The following is a 14,267-nucleotide window of genomic DNA, read 5'->3' on the forward strand; positions in this document are numbered from 1 at the left end:
AGGTTATGTAGACATGAATTAAGAAATTTGCTTAGAAAAAGCCCCATAAATGTGATTTGAGAAGTATCCTTTTGCACTTGTTTCTTGTGTCCTTCTTAACATTGAGTCAAAAAGGGAGATGTTCTTCAACGGGGAAAAAAACCCCCAAACTCTAATATTGGGTTTTCTTGAGGAGATCATGTTGTGTAATTGTCCATTTAGCAAAAAAACCTGACATCTTCAGGAGTGTTCTATTTTATGAAAGTGGTTTGCTAATTTATATTTGGGCTCTTGATGTGAAAAGACCTGAGTTCTATGAATTGGGGTTTGTGTTTTGCATGTATAGGTTAATGACGTAACTTCTGTATGATCCTTCTATTCTCATGTTCCCTTAGAAGAGCAGTACAGGCTAATGTACATGATATCTATTCCAAGTTAGTTATTTATCTTATTGTTGAAAGAAGCTGTGTCGTATCTACATTAACAGCTGAACCATTTTCCATATAGTACAAAAAACATCAGTGAGGAGAAGTTAATATTGAACAAAATATGAAGTTGTGCACCCAACATTGAATTAAACATAATGGACGTTTTATCCCGTGTCATGTTTTGCTGTAAAACACCATGGTGATTTTGTGGAGTACTCGGCTGTCACTGCTGAATGCTGTTCTCTGGAGATTTTTTATTTATTTATTTATTTTTTCTAATAAGAGTCTGAGGATTTCAGCCTTCTCCCATTTCTCCCGGCTGGCTGCTTTGTTTAGTCATATCTTTAGTTCATTTTTCCTTGAAGTGCTAATCCTTCCTGGATTTCCTTCCACCTAACTAATGCAAAGAGATCATCCTAAACAATGTGAAAGAGGTTGTAAATCCTCTCTCAAGCACCAGTAGCATCTCTCCTTTTCCTACCAAGTTGTTTCTAATTGATTCCAAGTTACATTTCCCTCTTCAGTCCTAAAAAGCGGAGAAGAATCTACCACAGTGAGACCTGGATTATCCTGGATAATTTTTATAGTAAATCATGACTGTTACATTGCCAGTGTGCTGTAGATGAAAAAAAACATTTCTGTATTGTTTTGAAGTTGTGAATGACTTTAAGCCAACTTCCCAGTATCTTAGTTGGGTATGTGATGTCTTTGTGTAATTATGTCAGCAGCTGTTTTCTGTGAGGTGATGTTTTTAGACAGCTTGAGGCCTTTTAAGCAGAGAGCATGCTCTTGGTTGCTTTATCAGAATCATTCCACAACATAAGTCACAACTAAGGTTAAAATTAAGATTTGCTGCTGTCAAACACCCACTTAGCAAAGGGACGGGTAAACCGCAGTGGCAAAGACCCCCTTTTGTCTCCAAATGTACTGTTTGAATGGAAAACATTCCCAGAAAGCTCTTAGTTAATGGTAGAAGCTCAGGAAAAAAATATTCAGTTTATGGCAGCTAGTCCAGTGACAGCAACAGTTTGTCACTAGATAATGTTGTAGTACATTAAGCATGAGCAGTAGCCAACAAGATGATGCAATGAATTTAGAAAGGTGTCACCTGTAGGTTACCTTCACAACAAACCTTTCTTTTATGGTGCCTGAATAATGGCAACTGGAATAACTTAGATTTTAGTGATGTTAACTTGGATGTATAGTGGTAAACCAGTAGTTCTGGACCTCTTTTCATTCCTGGAAGTTGGTTATGTTTTGCAAAACCAAAATTGAAGTATTTAATTCTAGCTGTGGTTAAGACAGCATGGTGGATTCTGAATGATTTGAAATGGACTTGAGTGTTAGCCAGTTCAGTGCTGCTGATATGTTATTCTTTCAAAATGGGATTAAATACCCAAAAATTCGTAGGTAATGGGACTCATTTTTACACGTAATGTTTAATATTAATGAGTTATTGTAGGATTACATAGTCACTTTCTTTGAACACACTTGTGCATGTTCTCCCAGTTCTTATACAAAAAAACCCAGTTTCACCCCATGTTTTTTCCCGGTTGTGAATAGAAATTATATTTTTAGAGCTTCCTACTGTTCTGTCGTATCTCATAGTCAGTAGGAAATTCTGTCACGCGTGCTACCAGTGTTGACTGTTTCTCCAGATTTGGATGGGAGGTTGGAGGGGCAGGGGGAAGGAGAATTTGAAGAAAACATTTTCCTGATGGCAGCCTGTTCCTTTCAGTTCTGTCCACCTGGAATATTTTGGTGCTCATACAGAGGCGACTTAGGTGAGGTGACCAGAAAGGAGGTGTTTGATGTAAGTGAAGAACTTTGTGCACACAATGTGGGAAGACATGCAGCACCCTAAAAAATACTTGAGGAAAAAAGCTAGTTTAGGAGTCCTGACTGTACAGGATATTCTGCTGCTTCATCGATTCCCTAAGCCAGCTAAGTAAATTGCCACACTTGACTATATTGGAACTTGAAATGCATACAGAATATTTGGGGGGTTGCACTGTATGTGCATACAGTTCTAGTCTGTCAGGGCAGGACCTAATGTATGTAAGCCAGGAGTATGTAGGTATTATGAGTTGTTTCTGCTGTGGCAAGATAATAGAGACTGAGTCTGATCTTTCAGTGTGCCTGGGTCCCTGAATTAATAAGTAAGTGTTGTAGTTAGCTGATTAATACTTCCTTATGAGCTGTCACAGTTCTTGGAGGGAAGGGAGAGGTTCCCCCCCGCCTTTGTTCTGTCAGAGGAATGGTGCATAAATTGTGGGTGGGTTTTTTGTTTCTTTGTTTTTCCTTTTTATCTCCCCTCTGGATACCCAATCAAACTGTTTTCCTAGGTCAACTTTTTCTATGCAGTCTAGGCAAGCGGGCTTGATGCATCCTTAAAGCCCTGGCTGTCGGCAGAAGTAGATACTTACTCTGAAGTTTTGAATTAGGAGGAGATGTATGTGTGACATTTAAATTCTATCCTGACTCTGGTAGACCTTGAGATTCTTCTTGCTGTAACATCTTTGCAGTCCTACTTAGCTATATATTGTGTTCTGTCTTTAACCCAAACTGTTTTCACTGGATTCTGCTCTCTTGTGCCACTTTGCTAATTAACATTGTTACTGCTCTAGAAACATGGGCCTAAATTTGTCAGTAACGGGAGGAGGATGATCATCAGTCTTTTCTTGTCTTACATCTATTAAAAGTTAGATACTGACGAGAGGCTTTTTTCAATTAGAGATAGGAATCCATACTCCTCTTCATGAATAAGATTCTGTAATGAGATAAGACAGATTATTGGCGTAATTAGTAGCAGTTCTCTCTTTTTCCCGTGGAGACATTAGTGGTCTATAAGCATGTGGTGGTTTGGCTGGAACTTTGAACACTTTTCCTAGATACTAACACTATGCTATTTCAGTATCCAGCCTGCAACAACCCCTTTCTGGGAAAAGCTGGGTTTTTGGCCAGCTTCTGCAATGTTTCTTATTCTCCAACTTCAGATCCTATGCTGTCAAAAACTGCACAGGTGCTTCATTCTCTTGCTTTTTGGCTGATACTCTCACTGGATGGAGGTGTGTGTCAGAAATGCATGATAAAACTGCTGCAGTCAACAACAGCCTTTGACTCCACCTATGTGTACTTGACCACATAGATTAGTAATAGTGTATTAAATGGCATGGCTGAATATTTCTGAGACATCTTTGGGAGGAATCAATTTTTCATTTTTTTTCTGCAGTTTTGGAAATTAATAGAGAAAATTTAACAATTGCAGACAACAGAGTGGGTTGCTCTTACATCCATACATTATTTTCAACATATTTCAGTAGTAGAAGTATTTCCTTAATCTGCTACTGTCTAGTGAAGCCAGGTAAATGCAGCTTGCTTTACTTAGTTCACTAAGATGAAAGCAGTGCTTATTTTTGCAATGGAGGAAATATTACAAAGTGGTGAATGTTACGGCTTCTTACTCATTTCAGACTATGCATTCACTTACTGTAAAAGTAATCAAGAGTTTGAGTTTTATTAAGACTTCTGTCTCCAGAACCTTGGTTTCTAACAATGATTTAAAATGCCTTGCCTGATAAAAACATTCTCAATTTGGGCGTGGACTCTAACGTTGCTAATACTTTTGGGACATCATAATATTAAGGTGATGATGTACTTAATGTAGATTTTTCACTTGGAAAACTACTTCAGGGTGACTGAGAAGACTGAGCATGTTGCACATCTTCTTTGATAGTACTTTGACTGCATGTTCATTTCTGGATGAAAACTGAACATTTCAGTTTTGTACCTATACATAGTAAGTGAACAATTAAAAACTATTGTGAAAAGGATAATATGATGATTAATAATGAGAAAATTGTAACCTGCTGCCAAACAACTAACATTTTCATCACGTATGAAACTTGCAATTCCTAGTTTAAATGATGGCAGTCATTTTAGGAGGTATTACCATCGTACCTTTGAGGAAATGTTAGCCCTTTTTTTTCCAAGTGGTTCAAGTGGCAAAGTTTGCAGAAACTCTGGTAGTGACACTGACGGTAAATACTTGGAAAGGGAATTTCCTGTTCAATATCAGTTTGAGGTTTCTGTTACGCAGCATTTTGCAAGGTGCATTGTTAGAATTCAGTGTCATGCTTGTAATCTATAGTGTTCACTGAAGATTCAGAGAAGTTAATCAGCCAGCAGGCTAAATACTATAGATACAGGTATAAGGTACCTCTTAAATGGTTTGGTGGGTCACAGTATAAGGATTCTTATTTTTTTTTTTTCTCAAAACTGATTTGTTGGTTTAAGTTGTGTGGTGACGGGTAATATGCGTAAGCAATAAACACCATTATGTTTTTAACATTTTCTCTGAGGTAGTTAAAGATGCATTTCCAGCAGTGGTGCAACTTTATTCTGTAAAAGCCTAAATTTGAGCCTAAGGCTCAGCAAGTAAATGCTTTTTGTGATATGTAAGTTTCTCGCCTTTGAAGAATAATATCCTAGACTAGGGTGTCAGTTGAAGTGGAAGAACAGTGAGAAGAGAGGTGCTTCTCTCCTTAACTCTAACCCTAACTGTAGCTCTTTTCCCCCATCTCCCCAGTACTGCATAAATGGGGGGGTGGGTGGGAGGGGGGGTGGAAGGAGAGGGAGCTGTATTGCTTCTTTTGTGATTGCAGTTTTTTGTTTACCTTGCATGATTTTTATTAAAATGAATATGGCTTTTCCTAAAGTTTTGGGAGTAAGGGTTGCTGAGATTTGGAGACAATTGACTTCTGGTTTTATATGGTTTTTATCTAGTAATACCCACAGTTGGCTGACCTTTTAAATTTTTTTTTTGTCTCCTTTTAAGGTTTCATTTTTGCACTGAATGTAGCCAGGACGGATCCTTGTGGGCTTTGGCAGCCCTTGGAAACTGTCAAAGGTAAAAATCAACCAAAGTTCAGTATTGCATTCTTGAATGTTGGACGTGAGAAGAACGTTAGCCTATACTAGTTCTTACCAACTAGGATGTATTGCTGTTTTCATATACTTTCTAGTGTGTTATTTCCTGTGGGTTTGGGTGTGAAGTTTTTTTCTGTAACTGCCTGATGCGATCTGGTTTTGTCAGCTAAAGTTGATGCATATGGTGGTTTTCTTTGAAAATTGATTAATTTATGATGAGATTTTAAAGTCACTGGAATCGGTTAGTCATTGGTTCCTACAAGTAATGAAGTTACATTCAAGTTCTGTTTATCTTCTGGATGCTTTTGCTTTCATCTCAGTACCTCTCAACTCACATTTAAAGTGACAAAAAATATTCTGTTCTTTTTCCATATGTTAAATTTTATTTTGCTTTTGTACATTCTTAACAAAGTCGATGTAATGTAAAGCTGTAGCAATTAGATATAATATGGCTAGACCATCTGTTAAAAATTAACACTTTTAACACTGTACCTAGATAGAGACTAATGATTGCAATCATATCAATACAGTTGTGTCAGATACGCACAGTCTCATTTAAGACATGGTTCAGTACAGTACTGCCTTGTTCTAACCACTTTTTTTCAAGTATGCCATGTGTACAAGATCACCATCTTTGAAGAGCAGTTGTGTGCCTGTTTTGCTTTGTGCTCTTGTGAGAGCATTTGGGACCTATCTAATTTCTGCTCACTGTCTGTAATGGTGACAGTTTACTGTCCTTCACAGGTTTTGCAGTGGGCCATATCCGATTTAGTCTTTGGAATTCACAGGAACCACAACTGGTTTTACATTAACAAGTGCTTCTCTTGCAGCTGCACTCTTCAGAAGCTTGAAATAATTTTTTCTTCTGTATCAAAGGAAGAACAGTTTTCCTCTTTAGTCCATATTTGATTACTGCTGGCAATCTGAAAAAGAAGTGTTGCTGTATCAAAGGCCCGTGTGTTAGATAAGGTGCTTGGTTCCAGTGATGCCTGTTTGATGAACAGCAAATTTGAAGACATTTGGATTCCAGCTCTCTCTTGCTAATGAGGACCTTGTATTTCTAAATGGTGGGCCTTTATATCTGCAGGAAAATGAGGCCTGGGGAGGTGCCTTGTTCACTGGTATTGATTTTCAGAGCTTTCTAAGCATATGGAAATTTGGCTCAGGTTTTAGAATGCAGTAGTGAAGTGATAGTATCCATAAGGTGCTCTGCACTGTTCTGCTTACACTGAATTTATGACTGGTAGCTGCATCCATCATACTGATACTACTAAGTGAAATGTGTACATCTTTGCTGCAGAAAGAGACAGAACGTAAACAGGACTGTGTATCAAACTGGATTGTCCCAAAGCTGTATTGTTTTATGACAGGACGATATTGCAATAGGCATTAAAGTTTGTAAGAACAGCAGCCAGTCAATATTAACAAGTCTTTTTATCTTTGAGAATAAATTAGCATCAGATATTTTAAATAGTTAAATAAAAATTGTTCCTACCTTCAGACATGCATCTGCTACATCATATGTGGACACACCTGTGCCTTGCTATTTGTCAGACCTTCCTTGGGAGTCCTCACTCAGGCTGAAGTTGGTTAATTTTTCTAGAAGATACTAGGTGGAAAAAAAAAATTGGGGGATTTCAGTCACATCTGAAGTGGTTTTGCTGGGTATATGCAAGAATGGAAGAAGGGAATCATCTTATTTTTGATCTTTTCCAAGAGTGACTTTGTTGACAGATATTGGACCTGAAAATCTAAATAGACTGTCTATAAACTTTGTGTATTTTTATACCCTGGGAACCTGGCATATCACATAAATATTGGAAATAAGTAAATAACTGCCTTTTGGCATTTGAACTTTTTTCCAATCCTGTAATGTGCTAGTACAAATTTGATTGCCTGTCTATCTTCTTTGTATAAAATAAATTACCCTATATGTGACCTTCAGCCCTCTGCTCAGAAGCTAGTGAAACAACATGGAATAATTATTTTATTTCCTTGCATGCTGGCACTAAGCAGTCACTTTGCCTGAGAAGTCATCCTGAGTTGTAAATGACTGCTACAAAAGTCTGCCACAGAGGTAGTTTCCCATGGGTTCAGGAATCCACAAAGGCCTGCTTTTGGCAATAGATAAACTTGAAATGCAGCACTCTTGTGCCAGTGGCCATGGGAATCAAGGATTCATGTATGGAGAAAAAACATAAAAATGATAGCATTGAATTGGGCTCATAGCTTGTTGCCTGATGTTTTGTCTCCTGGATAAGCCAGAAGCAAATGCAATGGGGAAAAATACAATAGAAGGGTAGTGTTCAGCAAAACTTTCCCTTGCAACCTCTTGCAGTCTGTGGCTTAGGGTCTTCCTGTATCAGCTGCAAGATTTTTTTTTTTTTGGTGGATTTCCTTTTTCCCTTGTGACTTTTTCCAGTAAATTAGAGAGCCTTTTAAAACTTCTACCTTCTCGCCGTCCCATATGAGTGAGTTCACTCCGAGTGTTGTATGAAATAATGATACATGTTTTGAACATTAAAGCTGATAAAACATGAATTGCGTGACAATTGAAAAGTGAGTGAATAAACTTTATTTTCCTTCTCCATTGCATTTTCTTTTTTACAGATTTCTCCCTGATTTTCTATTTTCTACTCTGATTTCTGAGCTATGGGTAGCTCCAGCGTATTTAATCTATCCTCTGTGGGAGAGCTTGCTTATGTTTGTTCTTGTGGCCTTTCCATTTGGTGTGGGTTTTTTTATTATTTCCTAGTTCTACTGACTTTTTTTGTCTGAGATGCACTGGTTAGTAGCTTTTTGTCTTCTTCCAGGAGTAATAGATAAAAACTGGTGTCAAATATTGCCACTTCCCATTCCTCTGGTAGTGAGGGATACCTCAGAAGATAAGCATGGATGTTTTTCAGAGGTTCATATTTGAGTTTTTCCAGCACTCTGAATGAACAGTGACCTGTCCTTGCAGTGGTCTTGGCCTGACCTGACCGGTCTTGTTCTGTTTTATAAGCTTTTTTTAAATGCTTCTGTAGCTCAAATTCAGTCTTGCTTGTTTCTCTGATCTGAAGTCAGTTTGGTGCCACAGCAGTCCTTCTGGCCAAAGCTGTTTTGGCAGTTAGACATCAGACTGTCTGTATAACAGTCTGTGGAGCTTCCCAGTTACTCAGATCTGATACTGCAAAATCGTGCTGCGAAGCTCGGGGGTGGGTTTCAGAAACTCCGTGTGGTGAAGTACCATGGACAGGGACTGCTCGCCCTGTCCTCCCCCCTCCCACCGCAGAGCAGAAGATGGCCCAGCAGCCAGAAATACTTGTTATGTGCAGGAAGACCTTGGCATAGGTGCGTGATACAAGTCTTGCTTAGCATTTGATACCTATGATTTTTGATGGTATGCTGCAGGCAGAGTATTTGGTGAGGATTTGGGTGAGAGTTCTGCTTTATCCTCATTCCTCTTTTCCCAGAAAAGGAAATTACTATGCTGTAAGTCTTTACAGCTCTCATGCTTTGCGTGAGCATGTATGATATTATTGAACATAACAGCTTGTTGGTTATAAGATTTAATAAGTTGTACGTAACATTTTGTAGCTTCAGGCCCTTTGTTTGTAGAACATATTCTTCATTCCTTGTGTTGACTTAATAGCCATGAAAGATGTTGTCTACCTATGTACAACATACAGGAGATGTTGGCAGTGCAGACAGCCTTACCTTATGAACAAGCTTTAACCTTGAAATGAAGGAGGTCCATCTAGATGAACAATTCCCACGCTTTCTCTTTTTGACCTCATTACTATTTGCACTCCCAAAGTTGTCAGTATCCAGGCTTGGAATTGCTGCTGTGAAGGTGACAATAGAGCCAGCAGCAACTCTGTAGCTGAGGTGCAAAAATGAAGTGGAGAGAGTTTAAATGGATTTAAAATGCTGGTGCAGTTGAAGAGTTGCAGCATCTTCAGGGACAGCTGTTAAAAGGCCAACAGCTCTTGGCTTTAGGAGAGTTTTTAACTCTGTGTGAGCCCTTACTTTCCACATATCTGGAATGTTCTAGATATGCTGATAGCTTACATCTTGCATTTTGAGAGTGAGAGATTCCTGTTGAATTTATGCAGGTGTGTTTAATCTCCTAAATTGATTAATTTGATCCATTACCTCTGAAAGATGGTTCATCCTCTGGAGTAGAAGACATTCTAATCTTTGTAACCAAAGTCTCCCTAATGGCATTGCGTTCTTCCATAAGTTACTTTACAATTCTAAGAATGGAGTTTGGGGTGTAGATTTTGTTCAGTTGGAACTGCACTGACACTGTCAAACAACTTAAAAATAAGTTACTGAGTAATGTTGAATGTTGGAAACACTGGGAGCTGTTGACTTGGGTTGGATTGGAGATGGCAACCTAAAGATGAATGATTTCATCAGTTCCCTGAACCATTTAGAGCCTAGAATGTATTTGTTTCTAAAATGAAGGAAAAAGTCCCTAAAGTAAGAATTCAGAGGTACTGTGCGGTAACTGGAAGTCTAATCATTTTTCAAACTAATAATCTTTAAATTGTCTGTAAGCCGAATCTGTGAAGCTTGTGTTTGCACAAAAGCTATTTCCTAGTAAGTAAGAATTCCTCAGCTCCAGTCCATGTGATTATTCCTTACTGACTATAGTTTTAATAGGTAATCACAATGAATATGTTGAACAGTCAGCAATGACATATTTTAAAATTAAAAAGGAAGTATATTCCTGTTAGGTGCTTTTTTTCTCTTAATTAAGTAGAATTATGTCTTATCCTGAATAACAGTTGTCTTATTTTTCTGTGTAAAACATAAATTCAGCAAATATGTGCAGAATGGGAATGTTAAAGGTCACAGCCTAGAATTGTTATTTATGTGCACTGCAATCTCACATAGCACTGTTAAAGGCAGAAACAATTCATTGTTTTTAAAATATATCTTTCTTTTTTTATCTTTTAGGCAGTATTTTGCATTTCTGCAGAGCTTTGCACAGATCCTGTTCCCATGCAAACTGATGAGGGAGAAATACTGGAGGAAGGCAGTCCCAAGGTCAGTGAGGTAAATGCCACTGTATTTTGGAGGAACAAGAACTTGCTTGGCTGAAGTGGGGGATACATGGAGTGAACACTGACTGCAAGGGGTATTTTTTAATAAATACCTGCATGCAAGCAAATAATATTTATTACCCTGGAGATATTTAAAAATAAAGTTTTTGAAGGCCTTTAGAAAGATGGACTTTTTTGCTGTCTACTAAGGGTTGGAACATGTGTCTTTGGGCACTCCCAAGAAAGAGGAAAGAGGAAACTGTTGTAAAGTGCTAGCTTTGATTGTATTCCATTTGTTAGAACTGGAAGGGCTTGTCAAGCTTTGTCCTACTCATCCACCCTCTCAACTGACTTAAAGAATTAGGCATGTGGGCCCTTAGGTGCAGGTGTCAGTGTTTGTGGGTTACTATATTCAAGGTGTTCTGCTTCTTGTTTCCTTGCACTTGCCAGCATGTGCTTTGTTGTGAGACTGTATAGTATGTCGCTTTTAAAGGTACCTCTGATTCTCAACAGACCTTCTTGGGACAAGAGACTATAAAGCGCGGTCTTGAGTATAATGTTGGTTGTGTCCTGCTTTTTGCTTACTTCGTGAAGATGCAGGTGTTGAGTCATGATTTACTTTCTTTTGCATAATGACATAGTTATTATCATATACTTCAATAGATTTATAAATTTATTTTGTAGTTCTGACTATCTCAATGAGTTAGTGTTAACTTTGCAATGGATCTGTTTAAAATATGGCTCTTAAATTTCATGAAAATCTCTGAATCATTGTTAGCTTGCTTGTAGTTTTGTGTAGGAGACTGGCTGAAAAAGCAAAAAACAAGAGGACTAAAATTAAAATTTCTTGTTTTCTAGCTGGAAGTTTTTTGAGAGATGTTCTCATCACTTTATGCTCTAATAGAACAAAATATTTTTTAAGCTGTAGCCATCAAGTTAGGAAGTGGTTAATTATTAGAGAAAGGATTTGGCAATTGTCCTGCATGTTCTTTAGGAATTGTGTTGATTTTAAATAGCTTTGAAGGAAGGCTTACTAGATTAGGAGCTGACAAAGTAAAACTTATCTGTGGACGTACCTGCAGCCATCCCAGGGTATTGAATGCATCGCTTGACAAGTAATGTTCAGTGGGGGATAGACATGTGAGAGGAAACATCATGGTTTAATTAATTACTGATTTTTATTAGCATGGTTACTGGTGCTTACTTTTCACCAGACAGAATCTGTGTGTGCACATATTTATGTCTATACACACAGGTGCCTCTGTGTGTATATGTGGACACGTAGCTTGCTTTTTTTTGTCTGTGTGGCAGGAAGTAGATTGAAGTAACTGTCTTGTGAAACTTACTCTTTTCCTCCAATGAAAAGTATGTTTTTTCTTTGGCTTGCTTAATTCTGGGTGTACTGGCAAAGATTGTATCTCTATTCCGGCATTAGGTGGTCAAAAAATTTAGTGAGCGTAAATTTCAAACCAAATCTTTTAGACTGACTTGGAATACCTAAGTGTGTATGTAGTATTGCTTTGAAACAATTGTCATTTAGAGAATATGGGAGATTTGGAATCATGCATCTGGTATTTAGTGTTATTAATTAATGAGCTATATAGGATTGGTATATATTAAGCAAAAGAGACTTAGGACTACATCTAGTCCTTCTCCCCATGCTGTGATATACAGGACTACTCACTGAAATGTACTTTTCAGTGTTTCTTTAGTCTGTGAATGATGATCCTCTCTTTCCTGGTCTCAGGAGAGTTTTATAGCTATAGCAGTTGAAGGATTTGTCCTAGAAAAATTCAGGCAAGGTATATTTCACTATATTGTCTTGTATCATTAAAACGATGCCCTTAATTTACAAATTTTACGTGATCTAGTGAGCCATTTTCATAAAAATATGTTTTTCTAAGAAATATTTTAAGACTTCATTGATGTAGTTTAGATTTTTTCCTTTTGTAAGGACTTCCCTCATCACCCCCCAACTCCTCCAGGCAGATGACGCGAGTTTTTTTTGGAAGAGGTTAGTTCTGTGCTTCAAAGACACTAATATAACTACCTATTAGTTCATATTTTATCGGGACCTTTCATTTCTCCCCTTTTACCCATTCCAAAACACTAATCTGTAAATAAAAGCTAAATATATAATTATTGTTATGGTTATTGTTCAGCTTAGTGGATCTCTTCTTCTGTGTTTCTTGAGGGGGTTTTTTTATGCCTGTATTTAAGTGCCAGCAATCCTTTTGGACCTCACTCAGTTTACCCTCTGTTCTCAAAAATCCCATAATTTACCTGTTCTTTTGCCTTCACTAGAAATTATTTTTTGAGCCCATAAATGTTTTCTAAGGAGTTGTTGTCTAGCATTTTATTTCCTGTGGATGTTTAAGAAGGACTTGGAACACTTCATATGTTGGCAGCTCCTTTGAAGCTCTTCTCTTAAACATTGTAGAAGTTGAGTCTGCAGCTTGTAGCTCTTATGAGATTAGTAATGCTGATTAAGCACATTGAAGCAACTTCAGTGATGATAAGTTTGATTGTATCATATGAGGTCAGATTAAGGCCCTGTTCTTAGGCTTTGTTCTGAATAATTAATTTCTAGCCAAAAAGAGATTTTTGCATGTGATACAAAGAATTAAATTCCTGTTTGTGCTGATTTGTAGCATCTTTTATTGGCTGCCTCAGAATAATTATGAAATAAAGTTGGGCAAGCTTTCTGTCTTGAAATTGTTTCTTTAGTCTTGTAGGACTTCAACAACAGCATTAAAGCTATTGCTGCAAAAGGTGGAGGAAAAGATTGTAGACTTTATACTTTTTTTGTTTGTATCTTAAGATAAAAACATAAAATAACATATAAGTTTAAAACCACTTGATGTTCAAAAGACAAAGGCCCAGGCCAACATGCTGGAACGCCTTGCTATCAGCTATGCTTGAAGCATTTTTGTTGAGTAGTAAATGGCCTTGCTGTGATTGTGCTTGAATACTTTTTTTCTTTTCAGAATGCAAGATGCTCAGGGGTCTGGTAGGTACTTCCCCACAGTTCAGAATTTCTCTCTTACTCAGTTTTGGTCTTGACGTGAAGTGGGAAACCTACAATTGGGCCTCTTGCAAAATGTTCCTGTTATCACTTCACCTGAATTTAAATTTAAAAGCACGTGGACAAGCAGACACAGAAAATTCTTTAGGCTTCCACACTGTATTATATTTTGCCAAGAAGAGTCTTTGCCAAAATGTCACCTAACAATCATTTCTGACACTGTCTTAAGCTGATACCAAGTTGCAAATTGATCTTTCTTATTTTCCATAAGTATGCATTGAATTTGAGGGAAAGAAAGTAAATATACTAACTTCTGGAGATGTGTTTGTTATATTGATATCAAGGTGTTTTGTCTTTTATTTGTCACCATGGAAAGACATGCTCATAGTTTATCTTTGTAAAGAGTAAGGCTTGCTACATGAAGCTCAGTATCTCTGAGTGTTAATAACTGACTCATCTGACTCCACGAAATAACAAAGCAGGAGGGGTTCCTGTTGGTACATATGGCAAGAAAAGCATGGTTAGATTAATAGTCCCAGTTACCTGAGACTGCAGATCCCATGACCAGTTATCAATATTTGTTCCAGAGTCTTCAGTTAAAAGAATGTTTAATTGATAGAAAACATGTCACTCACTTTGCTTTTTACATTCTTGCCCAGTAGCATGGGAAGAGGCAGTATGTTAATGCTGTCAGCAGTCCTAACCACTAAGAAGCCTAGGTACTTCTCTTCTGGAATCACAAGGGCATAATGTGAGGAACCAAATTTATTGTATATTGAGGTATACTTGAATGAAGTATTCTGCAGTGTCAGGGATAACATCAGAATCATCTTTCATGGAGATACCATGAACATCAGGATATAAAGATTTGGG

General features: G+C 37.6%; 1 long non-coding RNA gene across 1 annotated transcript in view; it reads left to right on the plus strand.

Moving 5' to 3' along the window:
• Nucleotides 1-3,402: 3,402 nt before the first annotated feature.
• The window catches only part of LOC118453263, a 35,693-nt gene continuing 24,828 nt past the window's right edge, over nucleotides 3,403-14,267 (plus strand). Inside the window, exons 1-3 of the long non-coding RNA XR_004843190.1 lie at nucleotides 3,403-3,475; nucleotides 5,245-5,316; nucleotides 10,284-10,382. This is a non-coding gene — a long non-coding RNA (uncharacterized LOC118453263). The remainder of the gene's footprint in view (nucleotides 3,476-5,244; nucleotides 5,317-10,283; nucleotides 10,383-14,267) is intronic.

The sequence above is a fragment of the Egretta garzetta genome, unplaced genomic scaffold, assembly GCF_000687185.1.
Source record: "Egretta garzetta isolate BGI_Z169 unplaced genomic scaffold, ASM68718v1 scaffold51, whole genome shotgun sequence".
NCBI classification, from domain to species: domain Eukaryota; kingdom Metazoa; phylum Chordata; class Aves; order Pelecaniformes; family Ardeidae; genus Egretta; species Egretta garzetta.